Consider the following 15,564-nt stretch of genomic DNA (forward strand, 5'->3'; position numbering starts at 1 on the left):
CTCATTTTCAATCGCTAAACTCAGGTAAACATTATACTTCTCAGAACACTGATGCCCTTTGATCACTAGTAGCTTTGTCAGTTTAACAGCAGCAACCAAGGCTTCAGCTGCCTCCTCAGGTCTCTGTGTGAAATTCAGGTCACAGGCCTCACTTTCCTAGAGTTAATACTAAATCCGGGCACAGTTCCCCTTGCTCCGAGACTCAAGAAAAGAGAAATCTCAAAACATATTTCCATGTAACCTTTACCATTCCTTTATTTAAAAGAGCTCACTTTGCACTGACTGCCCGCAGTGCTCAGTCCCCTGTGTCTCCTAGTGAATTAGATAGAAAGACGGTGTTTGCGGTGTGAAGTTTATGTGAGGGTAAGACAGCTTAAGATGTGCGGATCTCAGAGTGTTTCAGGGTCTAAGAAAGTGACTTAAGGTGTGTGAATGCGTGTTATGAAGGTCTGAGGATGAAAGGCTTAAGTGCCAGTGAAGAGAAAGCGATTTGAGACGCTTGAAGAATGAAACACGTTTCTCTCTCTCATTTTGCTACTGTGATATTAAGACTACAAAAGTTAACCGTCTTCACAGTAATTGATGGGATTCTGATAAGCTAGTAACCTAGCGCTGGTGAAGAACTACACACCATACTACCACCATGTCACCATAGCCACAAGCTCAGGACTTTAATTCCCTTAGTTGGTTCTAACTCTAGGCTTAAAAGGTCCTTTGCATTGTACTACAAACATCTGTCGCAGTTTCCTGGACAGAAGAAAGGGCGTTAATGCTTTCAGTGAAAATCATGTCTGGTGTGAGTGTGCTGCCGTTTCTAACGTGTGTAAAAGTTATCTTTCCCACACTCACAGAATTCTCGTAGGTTCCAGAGAGTCGACTGGGATCCACCTGAACATCTCAGATTCACTCCAGATAAGTACGATCCCCACTTTCCCTGGTCTTGTGATGACCCCTCCCTCAATTACCAGGACCTGAGAAATTTTTTTCTCTCTAAACTTAACTTTTATCTTCTGCCCTGCCAATGTCTTGCCGTGATCAAACAGTGCCAGAGAGTTCCATAGAACCTGGGCAGAAGTGAAACAACCATCTACTCCACCACACCATTGCCAGCACCACAGTTTCTTAAGTTCCCAAGATTTTGACACCCACATGTCAGCAGGAAGCAGTCTTGAGAACTTGGTGCCCTCATTTCCTGTCCCCACTTGCCATCCCTAACTCACTTTTTATAATAAGCAAAGGTCGGAATGTTAGCACCCAGGCACATGCATTCATTGTCCTTTCCCTGAGAACCTGGCAGGATGCACTCAGGCAGTACCCTGAATAGTCGAGCGTTCTGTGCCCGCATAGCCTGTGCGCATGTACTAGGTGCCCCCTTTAAGAGACAAGCTCCACTCATTCCCTCTCTCTCTTTCCTGCTGCTCCTCTGAAGATGCAGGCAGGCATTGGCCCTTCTCTCTTGCTCTCTCTCTAACTCTCTTTGCCTCTCACTCTCTGCCTGTCTCTGTCTCTCCCTCTTTCTCTGCCTCTCTCTTCTCTTCCACCACTCCTGTCTCCGGAAGCCAGTCTCCCCTTTTCTCCCCTCCCCCTTACCTTGGCCCCAATAAAAACCCCCATGTGAGTTCTGTCACATGGTGCCTTTCTCTCATGTGCCACTTTTTAAACTGAAACAGCTGCTGTACCAGTGCAGGCAGAGGGCATCCCCCCCCCCCTTAGCCCTGCAAGAAAAGACTCCAGTGGCCCTAAGGAGTTTACAGCCTCCTACTGCTTTGCTTTGCTTTCTTTTCTTTTCTTTTCTTTTCTTTTCTTTTCTTTTCTTTTCTTTTCTCTTCTCTTCTCTTCTCTTCTTCTTTCTTTCCTTCTTTCTTTCTTTCTTTCTTTCTTTCTTTCTTTTATTTTATTTTTTTAGCCCTTTACTCTCAATGACTAATCTCAGGAAAGCACAAGCAATTTTCGTTTTTTTTTTTTTTATTTTTAGGGTTTTGTTTTATTTTGTTTGTTTGTTTTGAGGGTGGTGTATACGTAGTTTACAAAGATTGGGCATACCCATTCCCTTTAAGCTCTGTCACTTCCAGTGCCTAGAGACCTCAGGTTTGAATACACAGGGGACAAAATGCCCAGACCTCTAGGGACTCTGTGGGGGTGCATTGCTTGGTCTCTGAAGTTCAACCCAAGCCCTAGTCCTGCCTCAACTCCCTGCTGGTGCAAGTGCAGCCTAGATTCTCACTGTCAGGACAGGTAGGGGCTGCCTGTGTGAGAAACTGAGTGAGTGTGCTCCAGGCCACTGCTGTGGCAGAGCGGGGAGAGTCACCAACTCCTCACTTGCTGAATTCTTCCTAATTATATATGAATCTGTTTCCCATCTCCAAGAGAATTTGAACAAACAACTTGCCTGGGGAGTTAAAAACCCATATTGTTGGAGTTTTGAAAGAGTAGAAGACTCCAGAAGCCCTGATTAGTGCAAGCGTCAGACACTGGCGGATGCAGGCCTAAGGCTTGAGAAGGACCCAGCTCCATTTTGCCTCTGTGAGGTAATGCAGTTCCAGGCAAAGGCTGAGGTTGGCTTGCTTTCAATTTCCCCACCTTTCTTAGGTTTTGTTTCTTAGAAAACGAAAGCACAGTTCTCTGTTCTCCTCTGCCTCCACCCTACTAACCTGAGTAAGCAAAGTCTACTTCCTGTTGGGTAATATTCATCACTTTACAAATTGGCTTGAGACTGAAGAAGCTGTATTAGAAAACACCAAATCCCTTGCAGAACAAAGAGGGGAAAGGCATTTCCAAAATATATAAGTTGGGTTAATACAGCAGCATTTACAATCAAATATCTTCTAAGAGGCCCTACCACCAAACACTTAAATGGTGTTTATGAGCAGGTGGCAGCATGCTTCTTGGTGTTGGCATGGACCTAGGAACTCCATGGAGTTGTGGCAGTAAGTGTAGATCCCACCAGGACCTCCACCATGAAGCTAGACTCTCAAAAAGCTAAGGAATTGGGTGGGTCCAGCTGCCAAATTAAACACACAGAGGATTATATTAATTTTAACTGGTTTGGCCTATTAGCTCAGGATTATTAATAGCTAGCTCTTAAAATTGAAATTAACCCTTAAGTCTTGTCTTGTTTAGTCTTGGTACTTTTTCTCAGTGAGGTATTCTCATCTTACTTCCACCGCATCTGGGTGGTGACTGCGTCTCTGCTTTTCCTCATTTCCGAGTTCTCTTAGTCTGGTTTCCTTGCCTATACTTTCTTCCTGACTACTGGCCAATCAGTGTTCTATTAAAACCAATATGAATGACAAATCCTTTTTTAATATTTATTTATTTATTTACTTATTATGTATACAATATTCTGTCTGTGTGTATGTCTGCAGGCCAGAAGAGGGCACCAGACCTCATTACAGATGGTTGTGAGCCACCATGTGGTTGCCGGGAATTGAACTCAGGACCTTTGGAAGAGCAGGTAATGCTCTTAACCACTGAGCCATCTCTCCAGCCCCCTGAATGACAAATCTTTACAGTGTACAAAAGCATTATCACACAGCACTCCTCTCTGTATAGACCTCTAGACCCCTGTGGTTAACTAGTGGCTAGCTCTGCCCTCTGACTCGAAGCAAGATTCATTTGTTAGAACACAAACAAAATATCACACAGCAATAAACTGTGTCTATTGGTTTCTCTTGTGGTCAGACAGGGTCTCAGGTAGCCCTGGCTGTCCTTGGACTGTCTGTGTTACCAGCAAGGACATGGAACTCCTGTTCCTTCTGCAACCCTTTCCCACCATGTGTGTCCAGGTCTGGCTGGTTTTCATTTCAGTTTTTTTATTTTATCATTAATGCCTTTTAGTTAGTTAATGCTCAAAATAAAGGAAATCTTCTGCAGCTTTCGTACATGGATAGATTTGTACCTTGTTCATTACCCTCCCTCGTATCTGTCTCCTCCCCCACTAGTCTCCTAATTAACTTCCTTCTTCCTTCATATCATACATGCCAATCTACATTCATAGATGAGAGACCCGTGTGTTTCTTTCCCCTTCTTGCTAGTCTCTTCTCCCTCACCCTATCTTCCCCTTTCCTGTGTGTCTTTTTGCCTGTGTGTGTACATGTACGGGAATGTGGAAGTGTTATGTGAATGTGTGAGTGTGTGTGTGTGCACATGTGTGTGTGTATGTGCACATGCATGTGTCTCTCTTTGTGTTTGTATGTTTCATGTTAAGCATGCATTCAACCACTGTACTTTGCAGCGCCATCTCTCGAGTAATTTTATCTTTGCCTTCATACACACTTCAATTTAATGTCTACACTTGCCAGATTTGGTTTACTATTTTGTAAGTATTTCAGTTCCCCAAGTTTTCAGCTTCATCATTGTCCAAATGAATCAGCAAGGAACATTGCTGGGTTCTCCAGCAGACAGGCCTGAGACAGAGCCAGTCCCACTGATCTCTCCCCGGGGCTGAGCAGGATGGTGAGGGTCAAATAACCCAGACCCGAACCCCCCCTCCCTGCCGGCCACCTAGGAGAAACACACACTGAGCTGGGAGTCTGTCAAAGCAGGATCTCACTTTATTGCATCAGGGCAGGAACTTAAAAAGGGCTGAGGTAGTGGACAGAAGTCTTGGGATGAGGTGAGGTGGAGTGAGAAATAAGGGCCAATAATATCCTGGCACGTCAGAGGTGGCTGGGCAGAGATGGGCCTAGATCAGGCTGTCTGAGTCACTCCTCTCTAAACTCAAGTTAGGCTTAGGAAGTTACACTGGGCCTCATCAAACTCAAGTTAGGCTTAGGAAGTTACACTGGGCCTCATGAGGCCCAACAGAACATGTTAAAAACTTTCTGCTCAGGGTAGGGATGGAGCTCAGAGGTAGAAGATTTATCTAGTATGTGTGAAGCCTGGTGTCATTAACCAAACGCATATGCACACACACAAGGAGAGGGAGAGAGATAGAGAGACGGAGACAGAAATACAGATAGACAGACAAAGACCGAGAGATCTGGTTCTTTCCTGTGACTTCATGAGTTTGGTTTGGGTGTGAACTGCAGCCTCCCCTGGAATAGCCTCTGTGTGCCTTCTGTCCCTTTTATTACGTTGTCACAGGGGAAAATTGTTTGTCTTTCATCTTGTTTTCTATCTCCAGAGCTTAGATTTGTAACCACTGAGAACATTCTCTCTGGTCTCCAGCAGCCAGTGAGAGCATGTGCTGACCCGTGGAGTGGCCAAATGGCTTCAAGACATGAAGAGAAAGCAGATGTCTCCTAGTCTGAGTGCCAGGGTTAGAGGGTGTGTCTTCCGGAGCCGTCCCGCCCACACTGGCTTTTCACCTTCACCTTCACTGTCTAGATATGAGTGTGAATCTCTTGTTCCCGTGTTTTCTTCCCCCACGTATCACAGGCCAGTGAGTCTGTGACTCTTGGAGGAACTTCACATCCCTTAGAACAGCGGATCTCAAGCTCTGGTTTTCGACCTCTTTGGAGGTTGAGCAATGTTTTGAAAGAGTTCACTTAAGACCATCGTAGAACAAAGATATTTATATTATAATTCATAGCAGTAGCAAAACTACACTTATGAACTAGCAAGGTTATGGGCACACACCTTTAATCCTAGCACTTGAGAGGCAGAGGCAGATGGATCTCTATGAATTCAAGGCCAGCCTGGTTTATAGAGTGACTTCCAGAACAGTTAGGACTATTACACAAAGAAACACTGTCTCAAAAAAAAAAAACCAAAAAAAAAAAAAAGGCAAGAAATATAATTTTATAGTTGGGGGTCACCACAACATGAGGAACTGTATTAAAGGGTTATAGTGTTAGAAAGATTGAGAATCACTGCATTAAAAGATTTCTATATGCACACTATCCTGATAGCTAGTGATAATGGCCTTTATTCTCAATGTCTGTCTGTCTGTCTCTGCTAGACTTTCTGTCTCTCTACACCCGCCTTCACCTCCTCTGTTTAAAAAATTCTTTCTTATTCTTTGCCTTAACAGGCTTCAGGGTCACAGCAATTCTCCTGCCTCACGTTTCTGAGTGTTGAGATTCAAGCATGAACCAGCTTGCGGTGCACAGTTTCAGCTTTGTTCACTAATTCTGGGAGAGAACTTCCTGAGTCTTGTCAGGGCAATTTCCACAACTGTACACCCTTGTGGGTGCTCCTCACATCTGTGGTTAAACTTTCAAAAGTTGTTTTGTGGGTTATAGAGATGGTTCAGCAGTCAGAAGCACTGACTGCTCTTCCAGTGACGCCGCAGTATTAAGAGCCACATGGGTAACTGGGGATCCAGCAGGAACTTCAGCTGAGCTTCTACTGAAACTCTCAGGGTCATGGAGGGTACTAGAACACTTAAGTGGATAGTCAAGGAGATAAACTGACTGATTCTCTGGGTGGCTCCAGCAATTTTGCTTCTTCTTGTTAGTTTTGCTTTGTTTTGTTTGCTTTCTTTATTTCCTTACTGGAAAACACTTCTTGAGCAACTCAGAACTATTGAACACATCAGGTAAGCTCTCTACCTCCCCCATTCCTCCTGGGTTGCTGACTATTTCTCTCTCTCTTTTAGTCACAGCGGTCTGGGAGGCTGAGGTAAGAGGATTGCTGCACGTTGGAGGCCATTCAGGGCTACACAGTGAGTTTAAGGCTAGCCTGACCTACACGGTAAGCCATTGTCTGAAAATGCTTTAAAATACCGCTTCCAGTTCTGTGAAATGCCAGTTCTGTGTTGGAGCCCGTGTGGCTCCAACATAAGTATCTATTTTCCCTAATTGGACTGGTATGGAGGCATAAGGAATAACCAGGTGGAACTTACACCATTATTACAGAAAAAGGCATCTCAGGCTTCCTCCTCCTGAAGCTCTCCCGTTTATTTTCCAGCCAGCTTTTATATCAACACATAAACTGAGCGGGGGGGGGGGGGGGGGGGGGGAGGGGAATACATCAGCTTCAGTCATGTAGGCAACCAGGTGAATGGCCTTTTGTCAAGTCCTCATCTACCTGTCTGCTGAGTATGCTAACTGTCAGGTAGGCTTGAATTAGCATCTCTATAAGGCATCCTCTAAATTACAAAGAAAGGGAGCAGCCAACATCCTGACCTTTGTCAGGCAGAGAAGGCCTGTCTACAGGGCTATGTGATCTTTTCGGATCAGCCCAATGGCTTCAGAGCCTGGCTGCTATACCAATAAGAAATATGGGCCTACAATCCATTCTCTTATTAATTTTACTAACTCCTGTGCTTTTGCAACAGGACAGATGGATTATGCCTGGCCTGTGCAAAGTCCTCTTCATTTACCCAAATTTTCTCGTTTTTGGAACAGGCATTCATATATGCGAGCCCCTGTCTTAGGCATTTGGGGAGAAGAGGCTTCAAAACCATCATTGATGCTGATCTCTGTAAAGAAAAGAGATTAATGGAGAGAAATATACTTTTTAGGCCCTGTGTATGAGCCATATCTTTTGTCAGGATATATCATAATGCTTTATGAATAATTATGCTCCCAAAGTCTATAGTCTCCTATTTTAAAGGAGAGTAGAATCGCCTGAGTTGAAAATGTTTCTTCCGCTGGTACAGAACATCACTTAGCTCTCAGCATTCTCAGCATATGCATCAACTCTCAACATTTACCATCATAACCTCTTTTTTAGCAATTTCCAATCGCAACCATTTATAATCATGATTTTTTCACATTATCGGTTAATACCGATCTTTTAATTTTTTATATCATAATTTTATATCTAGCCGGTCAATACCAGCGCTCCAATTATTTATAATTTCATATTTAGCCGGTCAGTACCAGCTTTCAGTCATCATAATTTTATATCTAGTTGGTCAATACCAACTCTTTAATCATCATAATTTCATATTTAGTTGGTCAGTACCAACTCTCTAATTATTCATCATTTTATATTTAGTTGGTCATTACCAACCCTTTCATATTCTTTTTTTAACCATAATTCTATATTCTTTTTGGTCATTACCGATGTATTTAGCACCATTGGTCATTACCAGATCTTTTCCATCACCTTATATGTAGCTTTAAATATCAGGTCATTATCGTTAAGAGTATAATACCATTTGCTGTTATTAAATCCCATTTTCAGTCACTGTGCAGCTGTTAAACCCTTAGTCTGTCCCCTTGTTAAGTGAAGAGGGGTTTTTGTCATTCTTTATTGAGTCTTTCTTTCCCTGAGGGGAAAGCTTAGGTCCTAGTTCTTAGGTTTAATATTTTATTTAAAATGCGTTCTGTGTCTCATAAACCGAGAACACTTAAATGTTCAGTTTGTATCTTCATTCTAAAGCAACAGGTTCTATACCACAGCCAGCTGCAGACATCGCAGTCAGCTCATCTCAGCAGGATCTCTTTGTCTGAAGTCTCCCTGCTGCGGTGCAGGTTGGCAGCTGCAGGTCAGGATCAGGCTGGGTTACGGATTCCTCGTGGAGCTCTTTTCATTTAGTTTCTTCTGCTGGGCGGGTGTCAGCTAAGCTGTCCTCAGGTCCGTTGTCCCCTTTAAGTATTTCATTTAAAGGCTCGAGGTCTCCTGTAGGAAACCTTAAATAAGGCCTTGTATATTTCCTAACAACCTCTGAAAGTCCTTAAGAGTTTTTTAAGTCATTCTTCCTAATTTTTATCTTCTGAGGCTTAATTTCTTTGGGGTTTAACACATGACCTAGATATTAAAAAGGTGGGTGCCTCTGTACTTTCTTAAGAGCAACAATTAACCCTGCATGGCTTAGGCTCTGTTGCAACAATCCATCATCAGACGAACCAAATCGGTCTTCTCCTCTCTTTTTTTTTTAAGACCTCAACATAAAATCAATAATATTTAACCTCATAGAAGAAAATTTTAGAATTAACATTTGAATGTGCTGGTACAATTCTAATATAGCCTTAGTGGCTATATTAGTGGCATATATATTGAGAGAAACAATAAGATCTCTTGAACTGAGAAGCTTTCGTATAGCAAAGGACATAGTCAACAAGACATAATAGCCTATAGAATAGGAAAATATCTTTATTAATCATTAATCCATTTTAAAAACATAAGGACTCCAGAAATTAGTCATTAAAAGAACAATTAATCCAATCAAAATATATGTTATAGACCTAAACTGAAAACTCTCAATAGATGAACTTAAAATGACTGAAAGACATTTAAAAAAATGTTCAAATATAATATCCTTAGCCATTGGAGAAATGTAAATCAAATAACTCTGAGACTCCATCTTATCCCTGTAAAAATGACCAAGATAAAAAATATTGCTCATAACTTATGCTAAAGAAAAATTCTTCCATTGTTTGTGGAAGTGTAAACTGGTACAGCCATTTTGGATCCTAGTATGTCGAATTCTCAGAAAATTAGGCAATAAACTATCTCAAAACTCAGCTATATCTCTTTTGGGCCTATATATAAAAGATGTTCAACCATATCATAAGGACATGTGCTCAATCATGTTTATAGCAGAATCATTTTATCATACATAGAATCTGAAAACAACCCAAATGTATCCTGATAAATGAGATAACCATAAATATCTTAAATATCTTTGAGTAACTCTAATTATGTAAATTGAAAATCCTGTATAATAAGGATTTTAAATCTTTGAAAAAATTTAAGCCATCCAATAATGGAAAGATCTTCTAATCTCTTGTAAAGACAGCACCAATATAGCAAAATTGACAATATTATTGAAAGCAATCTACAAATTTAATGTAAATGCCCATTAAACTTATAACAAAATTGTTAGACTTCGAAAAAAAAAATCCTCCATTTTATGAGAAAAGACAAAAACTCAGGATAGCCTAAACAATCTTAAAATCCTGTACAATCAAGGAACTTTTAAATATATTATAATCTTTGACTTTAAACTTCATTACAGAGCCATAGTATTGAAATCAATCCATCTTGGATACGAATTCACCTGCCTACAAGCAGCAGACTTTTGACAAAGAAGCAAAATTGTGAAATGGAAAAGAAGAATTTTTAACCTGCTTATCTCAGAGGCTACCTTAATTTAAACCTGTCTTTTTTCTTTCAGCGGAAGCTGTGCTGCATGGCAGGTTAGGACACAGGCTCATTTTGTCCATTAAACTGCCTTTCCCAACTCAGGCAGGCGTATTTTTAACTATCCTTTTTATTTTAACTTGTAAATCATTAAATTAGGAGAATTTTTGAATCCTCTCCTCTGTTCTATAGACTGTGTGAGATTAAATTTGTTCTCTATATTTACTCTTGCTCCTGCTTGTCTATTACCCGCAGGTGAGTTGGATTAGCTGGCTACTGTGAGCATGTGGCTATTCAATCTCAGCAGTAATTTGGTGATTTCGGGGCCAAGAGTCATTTTTTTTTATCTTTCCTACTCATTTAACAAGCAATAAAAGTTGCAATTTTGTATCTATCATATTTGCAGATTTTCAATAACTCTGCCATTGTTTCTGCTCTATTTTCATTTCCTTTAGTTACCAACATATATAGCTGAATATTTTTTCTTATCCCATATTTTTATATTTATAAGTTTTTACTCCCGATTTAAATTTTGTTTGGCTTTTTTATTTTTCTTTTAATTCCGATCTCTATCTCTGAGGGCTCAATACTCATATATCCACTGATTTTTTTTTTGTGTGTGTGTGTGTGTGAGTTTGTCGTGCCTGGTCCCTTCCTCCTTGCTTTTTGGGGTGCGTGAATCAGCCTCGCCTTCTCCTCCATCCTTTGTCTGGTCTCCCTCGGGCTTTAGCGGTCAGCATTCATGGTCTCTCTCGTCCTGTCCCTTTTTCCGGCGTCTCATAGATTTTAGCGGTCAGTACCATTTTGTCTTTTGTCTCGGAGGTTCAGTAGTCAGCACCACGTTGCTGGGCACCATTTCTGGACATAACAAAGTTGCTGTGCTCATAAATTCACAGCAGCTGTGAGCATCTGCACACGACCCACACAAGATCCAGCCAGAGAATAATTGCAGTGTGGATGGGTAGGTAGTCATGAGAATGCATCCTAGAGAAGCTGTTGGAAACTGATGGCTGCTGGAGAGGCGGATGTAGGTACCAAAAGTCTTTTTTCCTTCTCCTGGCGATTCGCAGGGCCGTGTGACCTCTGGCTCCCTGGAGATTCTGCTCTAGCACTGGCTTGAGGGGATAATTTAGCAAGAACCTGGCTCTCTTTGTTATGGTGATTCCACCTGTATTCAAGGTTTTAGTAGTGGGCTCCATAGCCTGCCTCCCACAGCTGATTCTGCCAGAGGCGTCGGGGGCCTTTAATCTTCTCCTCCTGCTCCTGGATGGGAGGAGGCCTTACCCTTTTGTTCCTGCTTGCCCACTTCTATAAATACCTGACTTGAGTTTAATAAAGTTGCCATTTACTCTGGTAAATGAGCAAAGGTCTCTTTTTGTGTGTGTCTCTTTTAACCCTCAGGACAATCGTCCATTCTCGTGGGCCCGAGTTCGGGAAAGCGCGCGTCTGGATTCGGTGTGGGTATCCACAGAAAAGTGCGGGGTCTTACAGATGGCGTCCTCGGGTCGGCTTTGAAGAAAAATTGAAGAATCGCGTCCTGCCGTCAGTGGATCCACCACGAGAACCCCAATAGAGGTGAGGGCCCCCCCACGATCCGGAATCTGGCCAGTTTTGTAATGTGCAATTGTGCACATATGATAACGGGGTGAATAGTTTGAATAGTTTGATTTTTAGGAAAATGGTTGCTGAAATGTCCACTCCGGAGTTAGAAGGGCAGTTAGCAGATCAGCTACTGCAGCTTGTGGAAAAGCTAGGCACCAGGATCAAAGTTGACACAGCACAAGGGACCATCAAGGTAATTTCAGAGCTCAGTCCTTGGTTCTTGTTAACAGGAAATCTTAATATCAAGGACTGGGAACAAGTTAGGGCTGATTTACGTGTTGCACAGAGAGAACGGGGAACTAAAGCCGTCCCCCTAGCGATCTATTCGCTATGGCGTCTTATCAGAGATGCCCTCCTTAGTGAAGATGTTTTAGTGAAGGAACAGTTAGAGGTTTTGAACAAAATCCTTGAGGAAATCAGAAAGTAGAATCTGTGAGCTCTATCAGGAATTTTGAGGATCAAAAAGTCAAAAGCATTGATAATTTAGATAAAGAAGAGGAAATATTAGAAGGCGAAATCGCACTTCTAACCAAACAGCTAGAGAAGGAGGAAGGCGGGGCCACTAGTAGAGATGCCCCCATTAGGCCTCCTCCGCAAAGAACATTTTCTGCTACCCCAAACCATTGCGCTACAGCTTTCGCCCCTGTTAATCTGGAGGCGGGAGCTCGAGAGTTTTCAAACAGGCCTGATAATCTCGGTAGAGATAGGTCGGTCTATCCTACTGAAGGAACTCTTGGCCAGCAAGTACTTAGTATCAGACAGCCTGACTCTCTGAACTTTAAGATGGTCAAGCAATTAAAGGAGGCGGTCGTTGCTTATGGTGCTTGCGCTTCCTTCACTGTGACATTGCTGGAGTCCTTCGTTAAGCTCAACCTTATGCCCAGTGATTGGATACAACTTTGCAAGGCCTGTCTCTCTGGGGGTGAATTTTTACTGTGGAGAGATGATTTGCGAAGGATTTGCAAGGAATCCGCTGGGCTTAATGCCGCCGCCAGTTTCTCCCAGCATGACCTTGATGTGTTACTTACAGGGGGTCAATATTCTGATCTCACAGTGCAAACCACTTACGATCACGCAGTTTGCGCTCTAATGGCTGCCGCGGCGATAAAGGCCTGGACATCTCTACCAATTGAAGGAACAGGAGAACTACTCTCAAAAATTGTACAGGGACCTACAGAGTCTTATTCTGCATTTATAAACCGCCTCTTAGAAGTGGGCAACCGTACTCTTGGGGATATTAATTCTTACTTGCCAGCAGTAAAGCTATTAGCCTATAAAAATGCTAACAGGTCTTGCCAGGAAGTTTTGCGCCTGCATAAAAACAAGGACCTGGATAATTTTATTCATCTGTGCAGAAGCGTAGTTCCTTCTACTGTGGTGGGACAGGTGGTCACTTCTGCTCCTAGGGAGGTTGCAGCCAAAACTGGATCAAAAAATTGCTTTCAATGTGGGAAGCCCGGGCATATTAGAAAAGACTGCCCAGCTATTATAGGAATGGTTGGTCCTTCCAGGAGTAGCCCTGATGTCTGCCCCAGATGCCAAAAAGGAACGCACTGGGCAAGCAACTGCTGGTCTAAAACTGACAGTCAGGGCATTCCCCTACCTGTGTAAAAAAACGGGAGAAGGGGCCAGCCTCGGGCCCCAAAAACGCAAGCGTATGGGGCTATGAGCGAGCCAAATGCTCAGATCAGATTCGTCCCTCAAAGAAGCGCCTCACTGTCTCTGAACTTGCCCGAAGCACCCCAGGAGATGCAGGATTAGCTCTCTGCGCCTCTGCCCGGGCAGTGTTAACACCGCAGATGGGGGCACAGCATTAGGGACTGAGGTGTTTGGACCCATTCCGGAGAACTCTGTAGGGTTAATACTGGGCCGAAGCAGTTCTATGCTTAAAGGAATTAAAGTTTTGCCAGGTATTATAGACAGCAATCATTCGGGAGAGATTAAAGTTATGATGGAAGCCACCATGGGTGTCCTTGTCATCCCCCGCGGGGAGAGGATAGCCCAACTGGTTCTCCTGCGCAGTTTTCACTCTGTTAATCCTTTAAATAAACAAATACGAGGAGAAGGCGAAAGGCTTGACTCCCGGTAAATCCCCTGGGACGTTTTGGGTTACTAGCCTAAAGGACCGCCCTGCTCTCACTTTAACCATCTGTGGAAAGAAATTCACGGGTCTCCCTGACACTGGGGCTGACTCGTCCATGGTTGCTAAGAAACATTGGCCCGCTTCCTGGCCCCTTCAGCTGGCCTGCACTGCATTACAGGGGGTCGGTGTAGCCAGCTCCCCGGAGCGCAGCACGCAATACCTTGATTGGGAGGACGAAGAGGGCCACGCTGGCATTTTTAAACCTTATGTTCTAGAACACCTTCCTCTTAACCTGTGGGGAAGAGATGTGTTATAGGCCATGGGAGCGGTGCTGACCACGGAACCCGTGCGGCGCATGCAAGCTAATCAGGGCTTTGTCCCCGGCCGAGGTCTGGGAAAAAATCTCCAGGGAGACATTCAGACCTTAGTCAACAAGAACTTGATCCAGCAATTGCCTGGACAACGTGCAGGGCTAGGAAATTTTTCTTAGGGACCATTGCAGAGCAGCCAGATTATATACCTATTAAATGGAAAACTAAAAAACCTGTGTGGATTGAGCAATGGCCCCTTAGTAAGGAGAAACTACTGGCTGCTCAGACCTTGGTCCAGGAACAGCTGGAAGCGGGGCGTATAATGCCCTCCACCTCCCCCTGAAATACACCTATTTTTGTGGTTAAAGAGAAATCAGGTAAATGGAGATTGTTGCAGGATCTCAGAGCCGTAAATGATTGCATGGAAATAATGGGTAGCACCCAACCAGGTTTGCCACAGCCGGTGGGTATCCCTGCAGGATACCATCTGTTAGTTATTGACCTGAAGGATTGTTTTTTCACCATTCCCCTGCATCCAAAAGACTCTGATAAATTTGCTTTCAGTATGCCTTCCACAAATCTCGTAGAGCCTTTCAAATGCTACCAGTGGAAAACCTTGCCACAGAAAATGTCATGCAGTCCAGTCATTTGTCAGGTGTTTGTGGCAAGGGTTATTGCCCCAATCAGACAAAAATATCCTCAATTGTATATGATCCACTACATTGATGACATACTTCTCGCTGGACAGGAGCCGAAAGTAGTTCTTGAGGCCTTTGCTGACCTGCAGGAATTTCTAGCACATGCTGGGTTGGTGATTGTTGCTGATAAGGTACAACAGCAGTTCCCATATCAATATTTGGGGCATCAGTTGTTGCAAACAGGAGTAAAATCTCAAAAGGTCACTCTCCGCCTAGACAAGTTACAAACTTTAAATGATTTTCAAAAGCTACTTGGGGACCTCAATTGGATCTGGCCTTGTTTGGGTATTCCTACTGGAATCCTAAAGCCGCTTTTTGACATCCTGCAGGGAAACTCTAACCCAACTTCCCCTCGAGAGTTAACTCCCCAGGCAAGACAGTGTATCTCACTGATTGAAGAAAGGCTTGCCTCTGCTCATGTCCAGTATATAGACTATAATCAACCTCTGTTTTTAATAATTTTTCCTTCCCAGCATAGTCCTACTGGAGTTTTTTGGCAAACAGGGCCAATCCTATGGGTACATGAATACGTGTCACCTGCAAAAATTGTTATATCTTTCTTATCCATCAGCTGTGCTGCGTGTTATTCAGAAAGGATAGAAACTGTGTCTGCAAACATTTGGTATGTTACCTGATAAAGTTATTACACCGTATACCCAGTCAGAAATAACTTGGCTGCAGAATTTTGCTAAGGATTGGACCTTATTTCTATGCTCCAATCCCTGTAAGTTTGATAATCATTACCCTTCTAATAAGCTAGTCACCTTCTTCAAGAATCATCTGATGTGTTTCCCTAAAGTTATTTCCTTAAAGCCTTTGGCTGGGGCTAGGAATGTATTTACTGACAGCTCCTCCACCGGAAGAGCTATGGCGTTCTCCCCGCCTGATGTTT

The sequence above is a fragment of the Myodes glareolus genome, chromosome 9 (assembly GCF_982192425.1).
Source record: "Myodes glareolus chromosome 9, mMyoGla1.1, whole genome shotgun sequence".
Classification (NCBI taxonomy): Eukaryota; Metazoa; Chordata; class Mammalia; order Rodentia; family Cricetidae; genus Myodes; species Myodes glareolus.